Raw genomic sequence first — 17770 nt, forward strand, 5'->3', positions numbered from 1 at the left:
TCCCTCTGGGGAGAAGGGGAGCAGCCAAGGTGAGCCAGCAGCCCACACTCAGCCTCCAGGAGAACTGTGGCTGGCTGGGTTGCATCTACCCTGCCAGCTCCCTGCCCCTGGGGAGCTGGAGTAGCTCAGCCACTGCCCACAAGTGTTTGTTTGATCAGGGAGTGGGGAGAGGGGGCAGCAGCTCGACTGCGGGCTATGGCACCAGCTGGAACAAGTCTTGCCTGAGGGCCCCACTTGAGGGCACAGATGTCCCAGTAGGGCCAGGACCATGAAGTGTGAGGGTATTGCTGCCTCCCTCCTTGCCTGGGGTCAGGATACATAACAAAAGAAGCCCCAGGCCCCAGCTCAGAGCCACATGTGGCTGTACGCTGTGGTAGGCAGATCCCTCCCCTGCCTAGAATTGTTTGGGAAAAGATACCTACTGCTCAACCGAGTGAGCTAGGAGTGAGTTAGGAGTGAGCTGCTGACAGATATGGTGCCCCGGTGACCTTACGCTGAGAAGCAGAAGCCTGGAGGGGACTCCAGACAACTTAGGTGGGGTTAGACCAATAGGCCTGAGAGCCAGAGTCACCTCCATACTCTCTGTCCACGAAGGATGGGATAGCAAGATAAATCAGGCTGGTCCTTGGCCCTTCACGGGGGCCTCCCCAGGGCCAGAGGGATGGCAGGGCACCATGCTCCTAGATTACTCCAGATAGAAACTGTTTTGAGGCAGAAACCAAACTGAAGGTCACTGAGACACTAACTCATACTAAGGTGTCAATGACTATGGGTAGATTAATAGGACAAGGCTTCAGGTGAGGGCAAAGCTTCTTGGGTTCAGAGCGTTTCAACACATTATCCCAGGAAACCCAATTTCAAATATGTAAATGTATGTGTGTATGTGTAGAGAAAGATTGAGAGAGAAAAAGAGGGAGAGAATGAATTGCTTATCAGACATCTTTTAATGTCCTAAGAGATCCTCAGCCTCAACATATGCAAACCCAGCTCAGAATCCACCCTTTACCCAAGCCAGGCCCTCTCCATGGGGTCCCTCAGCCCCACCTCCCTGTCCTGTCTTTTACAAATCGCAGAGATTTTACAGAAACACCTCCTGAGTCTCTGCACTTCTGTCCTGAATGGTACCATACAGGCCCGCCCCTGCCAAGAGTGTGAATGGAGGCTAACGGTCCCTGCTCTCCTCTTGCCATCCCTGCAACCACACCCTTGCAAATGACCACGCCTTCACCACCTGCAGGCCCGGGGTGCCCGTTTTAGGCTCTTGTGGGAGAGGGTTGTGGGTAGAGGCCCCCAGGGTGCAGGTGCCCTTGGCCCACAGACTCTTCTCCCCTCTGGAAGAGGCACAGCCCGTGGAGGGCCAGAACAGGGTCCAAGGGTAATAGATGCCCACCTCTACTCTGACACCCCCTGCAATCCCTTCTCTATTAGGCAGCCAATGGGATATTTTAAAAATCAATCCAAAGAAATCAATCGGATCACGTTACACTCCCTAGCTTTAAACCCTTTGATGGTTCCCTATTGCTCTCAGAGCAAATGCAAAATTCCTCATGTGTGGCCTATGAGGCCTCAGGGCCCAACCCCTGCCAGTCTGCCCATTTGCTTCTCCCCATGCTCCCCCGACTCTCCACCCCATCACGCTGGCCCTCCTTCAGACCTGGACTGGCAGTGTTGCTCCACCCACAGGCCCTGGCATAGGCTGTTCCCTCGTCCTGTCATGCTCTTCCCTCCCAACCTGGCCTAGTTTCCTCCTCCACATCCTTCCGATCTCTGCGCCAGTGTCACCTCTGCACGAAGCCTTCAGGACTTCCCTGCTTACGTCAATCTCCTGGATCCAGGCTCTGCCCTCGCTCACCATTGCAGCACTCTGGAGGCGACTTGACATTTGCTTGTGTGATGTCTTGGTGAAGGTCGTTCTCCCCCCACTAGACCGAGGGCTCACACAGTCAGAGACCTGTCTGGTTTTGCTTGCGGCCTGACACGAGTGGTCATAGCTGACACAGTGCTTGTCACATGTGAAGCATTGCATTGTGCTAAGTGTTTTCTATTAAAGATCCCATTGAGCCTCTTGACAACCCTAGAAGGGAGGTACTGCTTTTCTGTCCATTTTGCAGGTGAAGAAACTGAGGCACGGGGGGCTAAGAAACTTGCCAAGGTCACATTGAATAAGTGATGGGGCGGGGATCCAACCAAGGCACTGTGGTACTAGAGTTCACGGGCTTTACCCATGTCTGCAGCATTTCCCCATTGTACATGCTCCATGAGTCCTTTTGAGTGAACAGAAACACGCATGTGTATGCACGTGTATGCACACGTACAATCTGAAAAAACACACACCAGGGTGAGAACAGATATGGTTTCTGGGTGGTGGGACTATGGATGCTTATTTTCATCGTCCACTTGCTGGCATGTTCCAGTTTTTCTATAGAACACAAGTGTCTGCTGATGCCCTTAAATTAAAAAATAAAACAGTAAAATCTCTTTAATCTTTTAAAAAGAAGGAAGAATGTCCAAATATATGGCATGCCATTCCCTTCTGTCCCACCCAAAGCCTACAAAGCATTGTCAGCTCTGAAGGCCCTGTGATGTGGCGGTGAGAATGTATGTAGGTGCTCGCTTCAAACGCACCAGGTCTCAATCTTGGCTCTTACGGTTTGGCTTTGAGCCAATTTCTTAAATTCTCTGAACTCAGGTGACCTCCTGACCTCTGACCTCCTCTGTAAACCAGGGCATACTGCCTTACAGTCTTTACAGGACTCCTGTGAAGACTGCAGAGAAAGGACGTAGTATAAATGATTCAGCACTGGGCTTAGCATATAATAGATGCTCAGGGAATGGTGCCGCCAGCCTTCGCCCCACCCTCGTGGACAGGACAGACAGGAGGCGACATGAACACCTCACAGAGCCCAAGTGCCCACACCCAGAAGCAGCCACATCCAGTCCTGGCTGCATCTCTTGCAAGCCACGTTCCTGCCTGCCGGCTCCAGCTGCATCTCCTCTCTGGGTCTCTCTGCTTGGCTGGCTGGCTGGCCAAGGACACTGGGCTGCCTGAGATGACCCCAGGGCAAGCCACAGATGGGTACCCAAAACACAGACCACCCAGGTGTCTGCCTTCACGCCTGCAGGCACCCCAAGGGGGTGGAGAACAAGAACCCCCTCCCGCCACATCCTTGACACCCCCCCCAGGAGAGAAGGAGCCTTTTCTCACCTAGGTGGAAACCCCAAATCAGCTTCTGGGGCTGTGGTTTGGAGATCATCTAGGGGATTCTCTTGTGGGGCCTCAGGAAGAAACACAGAGGGGGGCAGAGAGACGGAGAGAGCGTGAGAAGAGAGAATGGGCCGCCTGGAGGCCCCTGTGGCTGGTCTGGTATTTACTTTCCACCACAGCCTTGAATATCATCGGGCTCTGAAGGAATTTCCAAGAAGATCGAAATTTGAGGAAATCAAAGTTTAATTAGTCACAGCTGCTATAATGTATTCCAGGTGATGGCTGGTGTGGCTGCCTCTCCCCTCCAGGCCCCCTGACGCCTCTCACCCTCCACAGGGGCGAGGAAACAGTGGGGTGTTTGCGGTGGGAGCCCGTGCCCCGGTCAGCTGAGCGGGAACCAGGAGGCAGGGGAGAGCCCTGTGCTGCCTCCTGCCACCGAGATAGGCATCTGAGGGCAGAGGGAGAGGGAGACACGCACAGCTGCCTTTCCTCCTCTCCGCTCCTTGCTCGATTCCCATTCCACTCTTTCCAAGTGGTAGCAGAGGCCGGGCAGAATGGTAGAGAGCATGGACTGGGAAAAAGGGTTAGGTCTCAGCTCACTCCCAGTTACAGTGGGATCATGGGTAAGTCATTTAACTGGGAGACTGGCAACACATCCAGAAGTCAGAGGGCCTGGGTGGGAATCCCAACTATGCCACTCCGCTCTGTGGCCCTGGGAAAGTTGCCAAACCTTTCTGAGTCTACGCTGCTCCGTCTATAAAATGGAATTAGAAATAGCATTGGCTCATAGGATTGCTGGAAGAGTTCAGCGAAGCCACCTTTCTCTGGGTCTGAGCTAAGCTGAGTCGTGCCCCTGTGACCACTTACGGGGGCCTTACTGGTAGGCTGACCCCAGCACCCCTTCCTCTCCAACATCGTATGAGGAGCCCTGTTGACATTCCCAGCACAGGGGCTGATCACTGAACTTGCCGCTCAGTCCCAACCAAGTCTGGGTCAGAGACAGGGACTGGGCTTGCTTTTCACATCACACAGCCCTACTAAGACCTAGCTCCATCCTGTGTTTGGGGGCTTGAGTGTCCTGGCTGTCAAAAGGGGCTGTCCCCAAGGACACAGACAGATGCCCTCCCAGTTAGCTGGTCAGTGAGCAGTGCTCCTGTAGCTGTCCACGGGAAGACCTTATGGGACACCAACCCAGCCACAGGGGGCTCACAGACACTGGGCCACCTGCAGGTGTGAGCTCAGCTCCCTGGTGGCTGCAGCAGATGGTTCTTCCAGGCACGGAAGCGGGACCTGACCCCTATCATGCCACATGGTCCTTCCAGGGCCAGCCCACCAACCTCTTCCTCTCTGTTTCTCTATTTTTTTCCCTAGTCCTGGGAGTCATTTCTAGTCCAAGTTTTTGAAACTCAAGGCCAAGAATCCATTCTTTTTCTCTCTGCGTTTCTGTTGAGTCACTCCTTCCCTGAGTCAATGCACAGAGAAGTCCAGCCAACTGAACGGAAGGGTCAAGGGGTGGAGGAAAACCCCAGAAACCAAAACCTCTCAGTTAACAGTTCAAAAACAGTACCCTGCTTTATAGCAGAGGGAGCTCACGTGCAGTTTCAAAAACACGGCCACTGGGCACACCTGGGCAGCCATGTTGTTGTGTGGAATATATTTTTGAATAGAGCTATTATCATGAAGACTATCATTTGTCCAGTCTATGCCTTCCTCCTACCTTGCAGTGGTTATAAGAAGTGAAAGGGAGAGTGTGGCAGACACTATTGCTTGTCTGTCTGTAACCCTCATCCTACTTCCCTGGTCAGCTGACCTGCTTCTACCTTAGGAAATGCTAGCTGGTCACTTTCCCCGCTTCCCTTGCAGCTAGAGATGGTCATGTGACCAAATTCTGGCCAGTGGGACCTGAGAGGAGGTTGGCCCAGATGACTCCTGGAAGAGACTTTCCTCTCCTGTGTAAAAAGAGAGATGGGTGAGGAGAAAGCCTCCTTCCCACTCACAGAGGATGTGTAAGGCCATAGCCGGGGTGGCTACCAGAGGCCTAGCCTGAGGACAAAAGCCAACATGTGAGCTCAGCAGGGCAAAAATGGAATGCACGTGGGTTCCTGATGACATCATCGTGCCTTGAATGATCAACCTCCAGACTTCCTGTTAAACGAGATAAGGAATGTTCTAGTGTGAGGCCTTTTAGTTTTAGTTCAGTCACTTGCCACCCAAAGCCCAACTAATGCTGAGAGAATGTTTCAGAATCCTTTTAGGTCTGGGCTAGTCATAAGCAGCCACAGGAATCCAGCTTAAACTTGCTTAGTCAAACACAGCAGTTTTTAAAATTAATACACAAGGGTGTCTTGTGAACTCAGAACAGCTGGAACCAGGGGCTTGAAACCATGTGGATTTCTCTCTGGCTCTCGCACTGTCTCTCACCTTGTGGAGGTAATAAGCCCGTGGTAATATATCGCCCAAATTCTGGTGGTCCAAAAATGACTGATTTTTATCTTAATTTTGATATGCCTTGAGAAAAAAAATGAATACATTTCTTAGCTTTAAAATCATATCTATATTGCAGAAGGGCTTTTTAAAATAACAGACTCGTGTTGTCAATAATTTACCTCTAGAATTACATTGAATGAATGTGCACCCACAAGGTGTCAAGGATCTGGAAAAATATATATATATTTTTTCTTTTTGAATGTCCACCATGTCATATCTGGGGTGCACTGAGTGCCACTAACGGTGAGAAAGCTCCTTCCCAGCGTCTGCGTGAGGAAGTCAGAGCGGCAGGCGCCTGCGGGGCTCACTTCCCTCTGCGGGGACGCAATCTTCTGATAAAGGGAAACCTCCTCTCCACAGAGAACCTGCTGCTTCATCTTCCTGACATGAGTTTGCTATTTGGTTTCACATCTTCTCTCAGGTGGCGAGGACGGAATAACTCTCAACGTCGCAGGAACTGTGTTGGGTCAAGAAAAAGTAAAAGTTGTGGGATTCTTTTTTAGTCTACCTTTTACATGCTTAGAAGCAAAAGTTGGGTTTTGAAAAATAAAAATTTGGTAAGACCCCCACAATCAAAGGTGAAACGTAAGAGAGAAGGGGGACAGTTTTGTGTGGATGTCCTCTGTCACATGTGGATGCGTGGGGGATTTGTTCAAAAGCTTCTCTGGTGATTCGGGTGCAGAAGAAGCCACTGTACAGGGTGTGAGCCCCTTGAGGACAGGGTCCTGCTTGTCTCATGTGTCACTGGGACCCTGCTCCTCATATATGCCCCTGCATCAATGGTGGGGATGAGGAAAGATGAGAATACAGAGGTGAGAAATGGTTTTCTGTAGAATCTTTCCCAGCCCAAATACCAGACAAGTTGCTCCTGTTCCTGTGTCTTTGGAAACAGCCCCTTCAATGTGAGGTTGGGGACAGGGAGGTGGGGTGGTCAGAAGGCCAGTGGGATCCAGGGTCCTGCCCAGCGTATGGCCCTGAAGCCAGGGCTTGACTCAAATAGAGTGGTTTCTCGGAAGCCCTCTGCCATGGGGAGGCTCGGCAGCCCCTGCACCAGGCCCCGAGGAGCAAACGCATTTGTTTACTTGACCTGAATGACATGTTCATTGATTTCTCTGGAGCAGTTCATTCATAAAGGCCAATTGAGCCTCCCTCCTGGGGATGCCAACGGCCTTTTAACAAGCTCCCCAAGGGGTGACTTCTGAAAATGAGTCACTGATGAGCCAGAAATGGAGTTTGCCTGCCCAGCCTGGCCCTTCTGGCCTGAGGCTGTTGAGCAGCGGGCAGGAGGTGCCATCTCGTGACTCAGGGGCCTTGGGCTGGCACGGCTGCAGGGCACATGGATAGGGCAGAACGGGAATGCACCCAGCTGCTTCACATTCAAGAGCATCTGGACAATTAAAGCAAAGGGGATTTGTTGCTCACATTTTCTGGATCCATCTTGCAATGCAGTCAGCTCAAGTAGATGAAAGTGATGGGGTAAGTGGACTGGGGAGTTTCTTGGAAAGAAATACCATGTTTTCTTTCTCCTCGGTCCCCAAAATTTCAGTCTAGATAACACTAGCTGCTCAGAGAATGTTGTCACTCCTTTGGTTCAACCCTCATTGTACAATTGAGGAAACGGAGGCCCGGAGACAAGTGACCTGCCTGAGGTCAGGCAGCCCGGTGTTTTTTTTAATAGGAAGTTTTAGTTCACCGACAGGCACGTTTATATCTTTAAACTCACCCAGTCCTTACAGCAAGCATACGGGTAGGTATTTCATACCCATTATTTTCATTTTATTTTATTATAACACTACTTTCCATTTTTTAAAACCTTGCCTTTTCCCCCCTCAACATTCTATTTTAGGAATGTTTTATTTTCTTTTATCTTACCAGATGACACTGAGGTATCTGGTCCTCAGACAGCATCTGGGACCCGCTGGGCTGGAGAGCTGTTGCTTCTTTTCTCTCGTTGTTCATTCCCCCCTTTGCCTCTTCATTTTTTTCCCCTTACCCCTTTCTTTCTCCTCCATTTCTACTTTTTTCCTTCCTTCCCCTCTCCACTTTTTTTCTTAAGTGGCAGCCCAGAGACTGACCCAAGAATTAAGAAATGTAAATTCTAGTTCCTATCCTGCCACCAACTTGGTGGCTGATCCAGGACCTGTCACTTCTCTCTGGGCCTCAGTTTCCCCATCTGGATAAGAAGGGGTTGGTTCTTTGCTCTTTGAAATCACTTCCAGCTCAGAGAGGTTGATATGGCTACATCTTTCTGGTCCCCTGTTGATTCATGAAGAATGCAAATGCGTTTTATACTTTGGGATCTGCTGACCGAATCCTAACCAGAGAAACTGGGGTGCGTTAGTATGAAGTCACGCCAAGGGCGACAGCCTGGTACTCATGCCCACTGTTGAGGCCGCCTGCACCACTCACTGATGATTTCCACTGTGATGAGCGACCAGTGTGTTCCCGCTGGTGACAGGGGGTTTCCATGCACTCTCATTCATGATTATGGGCCATCTCACTTTGTTCTCCATTCATTGTGTGTGACAGGGCCGTCACTATTGATTCAGCGTTATTGAGAGAGAAGCTTCTTATTTCCTCTCAGGGATTTTGCCGGCAATTAAAATGTGCAGCCAGCAGGTAAGCGATGGAAACTTGGAAATGGTCTGAGCCTTTTATACTCCATTATTCTTCCAAAAATATTGTTACTAAAATTATTTTTTAAAATAATAAAGAGTTGAATAGTCCTAAAAGAGCAGGGTCTTTTAGGAAAGCAACTCACAAGCACAATACAGTACCTTTCTTACAATAATTATTCAACCCTGCTCATTCTAACCCTGGTTTTATCTGCAGATTTATCAAACCATTGAACGAACCCCTTCTTCCAACTTCCCCTCCCAGAGGTTTTAGAAAGAAAACACTCCCAGGGAGCATTTCTCGCCTAGGATTGGAGGACTTTAGGGAGTGGTATTTAAAAGCCCTTGTCTTTGTTCTATCTAATGAAGGGGCTGCGACTGCCTGCTTTTGACTAATTGCGAAACAGATACGATTGGTCTTGAGCCAAAGGTCATATAGCTATAAGGTGTTGTATTAGTTTCCTATTGATAATATGATAAATCACCACAAAGTTCATAGATTAAACGATACAAATCTGTACCTTGCAGCTCTGGAAGTCAGAAGTCTCATGGGGCTGAAAGTCAAGGTGTCGGCATAGCTGCATTCCTGCTGGAGACTCTAGGGGAGAGCCCACCCCTCGCCTTTCCCAACTTCAAGAGGCTGCCTGTGTCCTCGGCCCAGGGCCCATGCGCTCTCATGCATGCCAGCTCCAAAGCCAGCAATCGCCTCTCTCTAACCTCTGCTTCCTTCTGGTGTCACTTCCTCTCCCGTGTGACTCTCCCACCGTCATATTTCACTTAGGACCACCCTTGTGACTACATCGGGTCTTCCTGCGTAATCCAGGATAGTCTCCCTATCTGAAGACATTTAAATTCATAACTGGACAAATGTGACAACTAGAAGAAATGGATAAATTCTTAGCAATATACAGTCTTCCAAAATAGAATCAGAAACAGAAGCAGAAGATCTGAACAGACTAAGTACTAGTAATGAAATGGATTAACTTATTTTAATAAGTTAATTTTAATTAGTAATGATTAGATAATTAATAAGTAACTGTTGCTTAAATTAATAAATTAATTGGCAAAGTCCATTTGGCCATAACACACTCATAGGTTACAGGGCTGGAACGCGGACACCTTTGCAGGTAGCCTTAGTCCGTTTGCCTGCCGGTGTCTCCTGACTGTAGGAAAACCGTCTGATAGATTGAAAGAGGAGCCACGATTCTTCTCAACCCTATACGTCTGCCCCTGCTCAACAGGACTTTTTCAACTCTTTCCATCAAGGGTTGAGTTTATTTCTCTACTGTTTGAATTTGGGCTTGGTCATGTGACTTTCTTTGGTCAATGGGACATTAGTCAATGGGATACAAGCGAGGTCATGGCTTTCTCTTACTGCTCTTGGGAGCCACGTGACCACACCTCCCCATTAACAAGCCCTAGGTAGCCTGCTGAGGATGAGACATAGGTCACTCACCGCTGTCACCCCAGCCAACGCCAAACACCTGCCGCACGAGTGAGACTACCATCTGCCGGCTGACTGTGGACGTGAGCAGGCTCAGCCAAGACCAGCAGAAGAACAGCCCCGCTGACCCCGGCCCAGACTGCCTAACCACAGGGTCCTGAACAAATGTATGTCTGTTTTAAACCACTAGGTTTCGGTGTGCCTTGCTATAGAGTGTAGGCTGATTAATTCAACTAGCGACCCGCTTTTGTCCAATCAGATAAAGCTTTTCTATGATGACATCTCACTTCAAACGTTTCTCTAGGCTCTGGTGGATAATTCAGGAGAATTTCTTGTGAAATGAATTTTACATTCTACCATTATTACAGGGAGGTAGATACCTTTGCACTGACCAGTAAAAAAAAATAAGAGAATTGCTTCCTAAACAAAGATCAAACAAAATTTAATGAAATATTCCTAGTCTTATTTTCTCCAGTAGGTCCAGCTTCCTGGAAGGCAGGGACAATGTTCCCTGGCTCAGGTCTTCCTCACAGGGCAGGTCGTAGTGACATAGAGCTTAGGAGCATGGGCTTTTGACTAAGAAATGCCTGAGTTCAAATCCTGATTCAGCTGCTAGTTACAAGAACTTAGGCAAGTTACTTAGCCTCTCTGTGGCTCATTTCTGTTATCTATAAAATAGGGATAATGAAGTAGCTACCAAATAGGTTGTTACAGAATTTATATCCTACAATACGTGTGAACACTTAGAAGAATGTCAGGCACGAGCACACAAAAATATTAGTTTTATTATTACACAGGACAGGGCACATAGTAGGTGCTCAATAAAGACTTGTCCATTTGACTTTGGTCAAATTTCTCGGATTTGGCTCTTGAAGGACCAGGAAGCAAAATTCCCAGGGCCCTAATTCAGGCAAAGTTCAATTGTTTGGGGGAATATGAGGAACCTGAGACATTATGGACCAAAACAGTGTCAGCTCTCCTCACTCAGAAGTTTACCTCCAGATTTACACTTGACCCTAGGCTCCTGAGTAGATCCTGATTCACAGCCACACCAGAGTGACAGAAGCCCTTGGGACCTCCATGATTCAATGCTACTCCCACGGTAATGAGTCTCTAAAGATGCCCTCCTGCCGAACCAATGACCCACACCTCCCAGTACTCAATGCACCAAGATGATAACATGTGACTCCCAAGACTTCATTCAGCCTCAGGCTGTGGGAATGCTTACTCTGGATGAAGCCAGACACCATGTAAGAAGCCCAGCTAGCTTGAGTCCACCATGCTATGAGGAAGCTCAACCACAGAGACACCCAACCAGCTGCCAGCTGTCGTGGCCATCCAGCTGATCTGAGCAAAGAAGCCATACGGAACGCCCAGCCCAGGTGAGCCTTCAGATGGTCCAGCACTAGTTGCCAACTGACTATAATCCCAGGAGGGACCTCATGCCAGACCACCCAGCTGAACCCTGCCAAAGCTATGGAACCATGAGAAATAACAATAAACAATGGTGTTAAACCACCAGGTTTTAGGGTAGTTTGTTATACAGTAGTAAATAACCAGAAAAACTCCTCACACGTACCGTGAATTCATTCTGCCAGCCATTTTTTCATTGATTCAATCCATGAACTTCAGAAACAAGTCAAAGTCGAGTGTGAGCTCTGTGGGGAGTGCACTTTCAAGCAACGTTTGAGACTCTGGGGCTATGGAGTGTGGCCATGGGCTGGGCATCGTGCCGGGCGTTCTCACACATTTCACATTATTTACACTAGTAGTTGTGAGCTTGGACTCTGCTTTCAGACTGCCTGGGTTCAAATTCTGACTTTCCCATGTACTAGCTGATAACCTTAGACAAGTGGCGTAACCCCTGTTCCTTCATCTATAAAATATGGAGGATAACACCAGCCTCTCAGGGTCCTATGAAGATTAAGCAAAATAGCTCACATAAGAATGCTACGTGCCAGGTCACAGAGTAAGCATTTAGCCACTGGAAAATACTATTATAAGTGTTATTATAACTACCAACAGCTTCTGCCTTTGAGCAACCTGGAAAAGCGCTAAGACATGGGCAAAATAACATTTAAAAGCAAGTACCCACAGACTTTTGAATGAATGAATGAATGAATGACTCAGTTACAAAGTAAAAAGCATCCCAGCAATGGGATAGTGTTGTGGGCCCTCAAAGGTGAGAGAATTACTTCTGGCTGAGATGCTTAGGGAAGACTTCTTAGAGGAGGTAGCTTTTCAGCCAGTCAGTGGAGAGGATTCCAGTGTCAGTGATGGGGGAGTGACCCCTCCAGGTGATGGGGACAGCCATGCAGACCCAGGAAACCAAGGGACCCACATCGACAGACTTAGTCGAGGCCTGGTGTGTTGAAGGGAAAGGGACAACAAAGGTAGACTGGGGCCAGATCATGGTTTGATGACTTCCTGTGTTCATTTACTCATCATTCCCCCCAAAGAGCGCCAAGCATGTCAACCAGCGAGGCTGTCCAAGGTGGTCCCTCACATGGGGGAGGGAATGGCAGCACCCAGGCCCTGGTCCCCAGCCTGGTTCAGCACCCAGAGGATCACAGAGTTCCCAGCCAGCCATGGGCTTCTGTCCTTCCTTCTGCTCCGGGCTCACAGAACCTGGACAGTGTGCATTGGAGGGACCTCTGGGTGTCCAACCCAGGTCCCAGGGTGCCTGACACTCATTCCTTTGCTTTCTCAGCACCTACCACTTCTCTCCTTCTAAATCCACTTTTAAAATCTGGCCATCGCTCCTCAACACCCTACCCCTACTCCTCCTTAGACGCTTCCATCAGCTCACTCAGGGTAACCCTGGTTAAAAGGGAAGTGATCCCCACCTCTCACCCGAGGCCTTGGGCAGAAATGGAAGCACAGCCACTCAGTCCCTCAGTGAGCCTCAGCCCCTCTCTGTCTCTCTCGACTCAGACAGTCCTGGGCTCAGGTCATTCAGATCCCAGCCCCACCAACTTCTAGCTGTGTGACTCTGGGCCAATCACCCCAGCTGCTCCAGGTCTCACTTTCCCGGTCTGAAAAATGAGAGCAGCTTGCCCCATTGTTCTGTAGGGATTGAACGGGATATCGAAGTGAAAACCCAGGATGTAATGAATGCACAATGAACCCGGGGATTATTATAAACAAAGTGCTTCCTGCCTCCCTGATTCTCCACTTCTGAGCCCCTGCTCTCACCTGGGAGCCAGCCTGCTGCTCCTGCCCAGAGGCCTGGAGAACACCCTCCCTGATCTCCCACTCTGCCCGGCCAGCCAGCCCATTGCTTTGGGGGCTGCCTGGCCAGGGGGCCCACTGTTTGCCTGCTGCCAGAGGGGCCTTGAGTGTTGAAATCCTTCCATTCCATGAGGCCAGAAACTTGATTATGTTATTAATTAAAGCAAGATGCCGGGCTTGGGAGATTTATTTTCTTTTCCATATCTGTGGCTGTAAATGCCACTCAGGGAGCTCAAAGACCCGTCAGCCTGAATCAGGCTCCTGAACAGACGTTTTGTTCCCAGCTCCGTCCCCTCGGCCCCCTCCTCCTCCGTGCCAGGAAGGAAGTATGTGTTGTGACACCCGCCCCTCACCCCAATTTCCCTTGCTCCATCTGCACGAAGCAAAAGGGGGGAAATACCTGGGCAGTGTGGCATGGGGAGAGAATTTTCCAAGAAATTTGTTTTAAGTTTCTGCCTCATCATTATAGGACTTTCACGTTTCTATTTTTAGCTACTCCAACGAGCCAGGCCCACATTCCCCTCATCTCCCCTGCCCAGCCTCTGTTTATACAAAGCACATGCTGAAATCATTATTTAAAAACCTCCAAACCCATAATTGCTCAGGTAGGTGAAGAATGCAGCCTTTATGGATATAGCTGACAGAGGGGCCGGCGTATTCCTGGGGAACTGTGGCTCATTCATGTTTGCACCCTCTGCACCTAGCTCTGGTGGAACCCCTGGAAGGCCCAGAATAATCCAGCAACCTAGAGCAAGAAGAAGCATTGTCAATTGCAGGGTCCAAGCACCACGTTTTAGGAAACAGAGACCTAGAGGACAGAGGAGACCTGTCCCAAGGTCCACAGGGCATCGGTGTCATTGCTGGGATTCGAATCAGACGTCCCAGCTGCTAGTGCAGCCGTATTCGTTTTCCCTGCTATGCAAATCAGTCTAAAGCTGGACTGCCTCAGCCCAGACCCAGTTACTAGTTGTAAGACTTTGAGCAAGTTACTGAGCCCCTCTGCGCCTCGGTCTCCTTATCTGTAAAATGGGAATCACAAAATTACCCACCGGGTAAGCTTGGTTTAAAAATTCAATATGTGCTCGGAAGAAAGTAAACCCTGTATTTTGGTTCAGATTTCCCCAGAAAGCAGAGACAAGCCATTCACCACACCCAGAAGGTCATATTTTCCCATATCTTGGGTCCTTTTCTCTCTGTGCCACTCATATCTGGACCTCAGGGTGTGTTTCTCACAGCTGTGCCCAACTAGGGGGATTTTCCTTCACTATGGTCCTTAGGGTCACCCCTGGTGTGGTGGCAAGAGTCCCTGTTTGACCAGGACCATATAGATATTGCTGCAGCTCACCTGTGCCCCAGGCCCAGTTCTTTCCCTCGTTTGGTCCTGAGGACCCCGCCTGAGGCCACTCTAGTGAGCTGAGGAAGAGGTGTCGGTTTGAAAAAGGCTGTTGCATGGGGTTCAGCCCTGGTAACTGCTTACATCATTGACTTGTGCTTCTTGCTTGGGCCCCACCCAAAATCAACGACTTCTATGTCATAACTTGGAACATTATAACTGGCATTTTGACCAGTGTCTCTGACCATGCACAGCTCGTGACAGACAGGCAATCCTGCCCTCGTGGTCCCCTGCATCCTGTGGTCGAGTGTGCCCTCTCTGCTGGGGCTCAGTGTGACACAGAGCTGCTTCTCAGACAGAGGGCAGCTTTCTGTCAGAGAGGGCGTGGCCTGGACGCAGAGCGCTCAGGGTCTGCACTCGGACACTCCGCATGGCGCCCCAGTCTGTCACCAGTACATTCCACAGCATCAAACTGGTCAGGTCACGTGGTCATAGGGGTAGAGCTGCCTGCGCCTAGAACTGTGTGTGGCTTTCATGGACACGAGGCCCTTTTCCCTTTTTTCTTTCTTTCATTAAAAAAAAAACATTAAAAATTAAATTTTATGATTCTGTTGGTACAAAGATGGATATAGTCCAGACTACATTTATTATTATTATTGTTATATTAATCTTCCTTTTGATTTTGAAATAAATTATTTTTATGGGCCCTCAAAGTGTGGTGGATCTTAGGCAATGGGCCTAGTGGGTAAGCAGGCCTCACTGTACCTCAGCCCGGACCCACTGCCAGTGCCCTCTCTTGCTCTGCACACACTCATAACGAGTCAGAGCAGTATTAGCAAGTGTGAGAAACCCTGCCTCCAAAATGCAAAGGAGCCCACCAGGTATCGTGTCTATTTCTGAGTGTTAAGTTCAACGATTTGCACTTTACTTTAGGAAAGAGGTACTAGCTTTCCCCAGACCACTATATCCATACAAACTTCACCAATATCGCAGGTCCTTGAATCTTTGCGGGGTTTACCTGCCACCCTATGGCATATTGTGTCTTTCTAGAGTCTCCAGGTAGCAACTTCCTATTCACCAGCTCCGGTAGTATATCATTTATAGGGTGAGCCAATGAAATGTTCTGCAGAATGTCAAGGCCATCCAGATCCCCATGGATTATATCATGTCAGAAAGCAGGAGAGATGATGTATCCCTGGTGCAAGACAATAATTGTGTTCTGCTCTCCTTGCCATGTGAAAGCCGTGCCTTTTGATCTTCTCTACTGATGAGAACAAAGAAAAATGCATTCACCAGATTAACAGTCGTAGACTGCGTTCCGGAGGCTGTGCGGATCTGCTCCAGTAGTTACTCATACATCACATTCAGCACAGCAGCTGGGACTCAGACCCTCGCTTTTTCGGTTCATGCCATGTCAGATCCACTCAAGCCGGATAGGTGAACTGAACAGGGAGATGATGGGAATCATCACCCTGTCTTTGTTGGTGGCACTAATCTCGGCAATTCCTTCCAAAATACACTGTTGTTTCTGATTTACTGTCTGGACCAGGAGTGGCAGTAGGAGAGTTTCAGAAGCTTCCATGTGGCATCTTTTACTTTAATGGATCTTACTCCACTGGCTGGGGAACCCATGTGATGGTTCTTCCAGCTGCCGAATATGTCTTTCCTGGTCATACACCAAGAACCTGGAAAATACCTTCACAGTAGGTCTGCAAACACATTAAACTCATGGTGAGATGTACTTGGGCCCACACGCCATTTATCACCTGGCTTCCATAAACCCCCCTCTCACTGAAGGACCAACTAGTCATAGCACTTCAGGTCCCTAATACCATGGTCAGCTTAGACCACTTACCTAATAATTCTCAAAAAGTCTGGGCAAGTCTGGAAAACATACTCACCTAAGTATAGAGTTAGCCCAGCAAATGAGCACAGTAGGGGTTTTGGGTGGTGGGGGAGGGGGGAATCAGGGCACTGTCCCAACTGATACCACGGAGCCCAGGTCCATGGCAGCATCTTCCATAGAGACAGTCACTGAGGAGCTTCCCATTGATCTGGCAACCGCACCAGGGCAGTTCTTCTTAACTGAGGGAGTGGCCTCCAGGCCTAAGTGGGGAACATAGTCAGAGGGTGAGTTCTCAGATTTTAGTGACTACATTTAACATAGTGTTATTATCATACACCCATCACTACTCCCCTGAGTCTTCTGACCCCTCAGTTAACACTATGCCACAGAAGTTCTACTCATTCTTATCCATCCTCACATCCAAGATTCAAGGAGCCACCTCACTCCTTCTCCACTACAAAAGTTGGCAAATTCTGTTTTCTCTCTTGTCCAGCACCCCCAGTAGGGTTCTTGAGCTATAAAGAAGGGAATTACCTTATAAACTCCTCTTGAAGATGGCATCTCGCCCTTCCCAGGGCGATCCACATGGGACAGAGAAGGGAAAGTTGTGTTCACACCTCTTGGGGTTCACCACCACTGAGGAGTCCCCTCACGTTTCCTGGTATTTCTCAGAGCCTGTCTGGGCTGCATGACTCTGCCCCACTCCTACCCCAGCCATCGCTGATATCTTTCAGGAAAGCGCATCCAACCCAAGTGTACAATTCTCTGTCCTGGGTATCTGAAACTTAGAGGGAACCTAGCTGCTAGGAGTCATTGGGGCTAAGATACTGGATTGTCTTATCCTCCCCCTGTACCCCTATAATAGCACCTAGTGATAACAGGTTCTCAGTATTATTGTATGAATATTCTTTCTTTTAAATCCTCACCCAAGGACATGTTTCCATTGATTTTTACAGGGCAGGGGAAGGTGGGCGGGGGTGGAAGAGAGAAACACTGATGTGAGAGACATCAGTTGGTTGTCTCCCATTACGTACCCCAACCAGGGATCAAACCTGCAACCTAGACATGTGCCCTAACTGGGAATGGAACCAGCAACCTTTCAGTGCATGGAAGCACGCTCCAACCAACTGGGCCACCCAGCCAGAGCTGAATGAATAGTCTTGATATAGCCTGAGAGTAGCTCTTAGTGCTGAAATATCCTGGTCTCTTGCCTTCCCAAGCTGACTCTTTTTTGAGTCTATCAATACCCATTAAATTACCCATGTCGGTTTTCTTTTTCCTTAAAAAAGTCAGTTTCTATTGCTTTCAGCCAAAAACACTTTAGCAAACACAACAACAATATAATTTCCATCATTGGGGACAGGCCAAGGATGCTTTTCTTATGTTACTCAGCTCTCAGAAGCACTCAACACAATGGACCTCCCAATCTTTCTAGAAACTTCTTTTTGATGGCATCCATGACACCAGGCTTTCCTGAATTTCTTCCTAATTCATTGGCAGCTCCTTCTCTTCTGTAAGAATTTCAGAGACCCTGGTATTATGGGTAAAATTGCATTCCCTCCCAAAGGTATTGAAGTCCTAACCCCAAATACTCATGTGAGACCTTATT

The sequence above is a fragment of the Desmodus rotundus genome, chromosome 3 (genome assembly GCF_022682495.2).
Source record: "Desmodus rotundus isolate HL8 chromosome 3, HLdesRot8A.1, whole genome shotgun sequence".
NCBI classification, from domain to species: domain Eukaryota; kingdom Metazoa; phylum Chordata; class Mammalia; order Chiroptera; family Phyllostomidae; genus Desmodus; species Desmodus rotundus.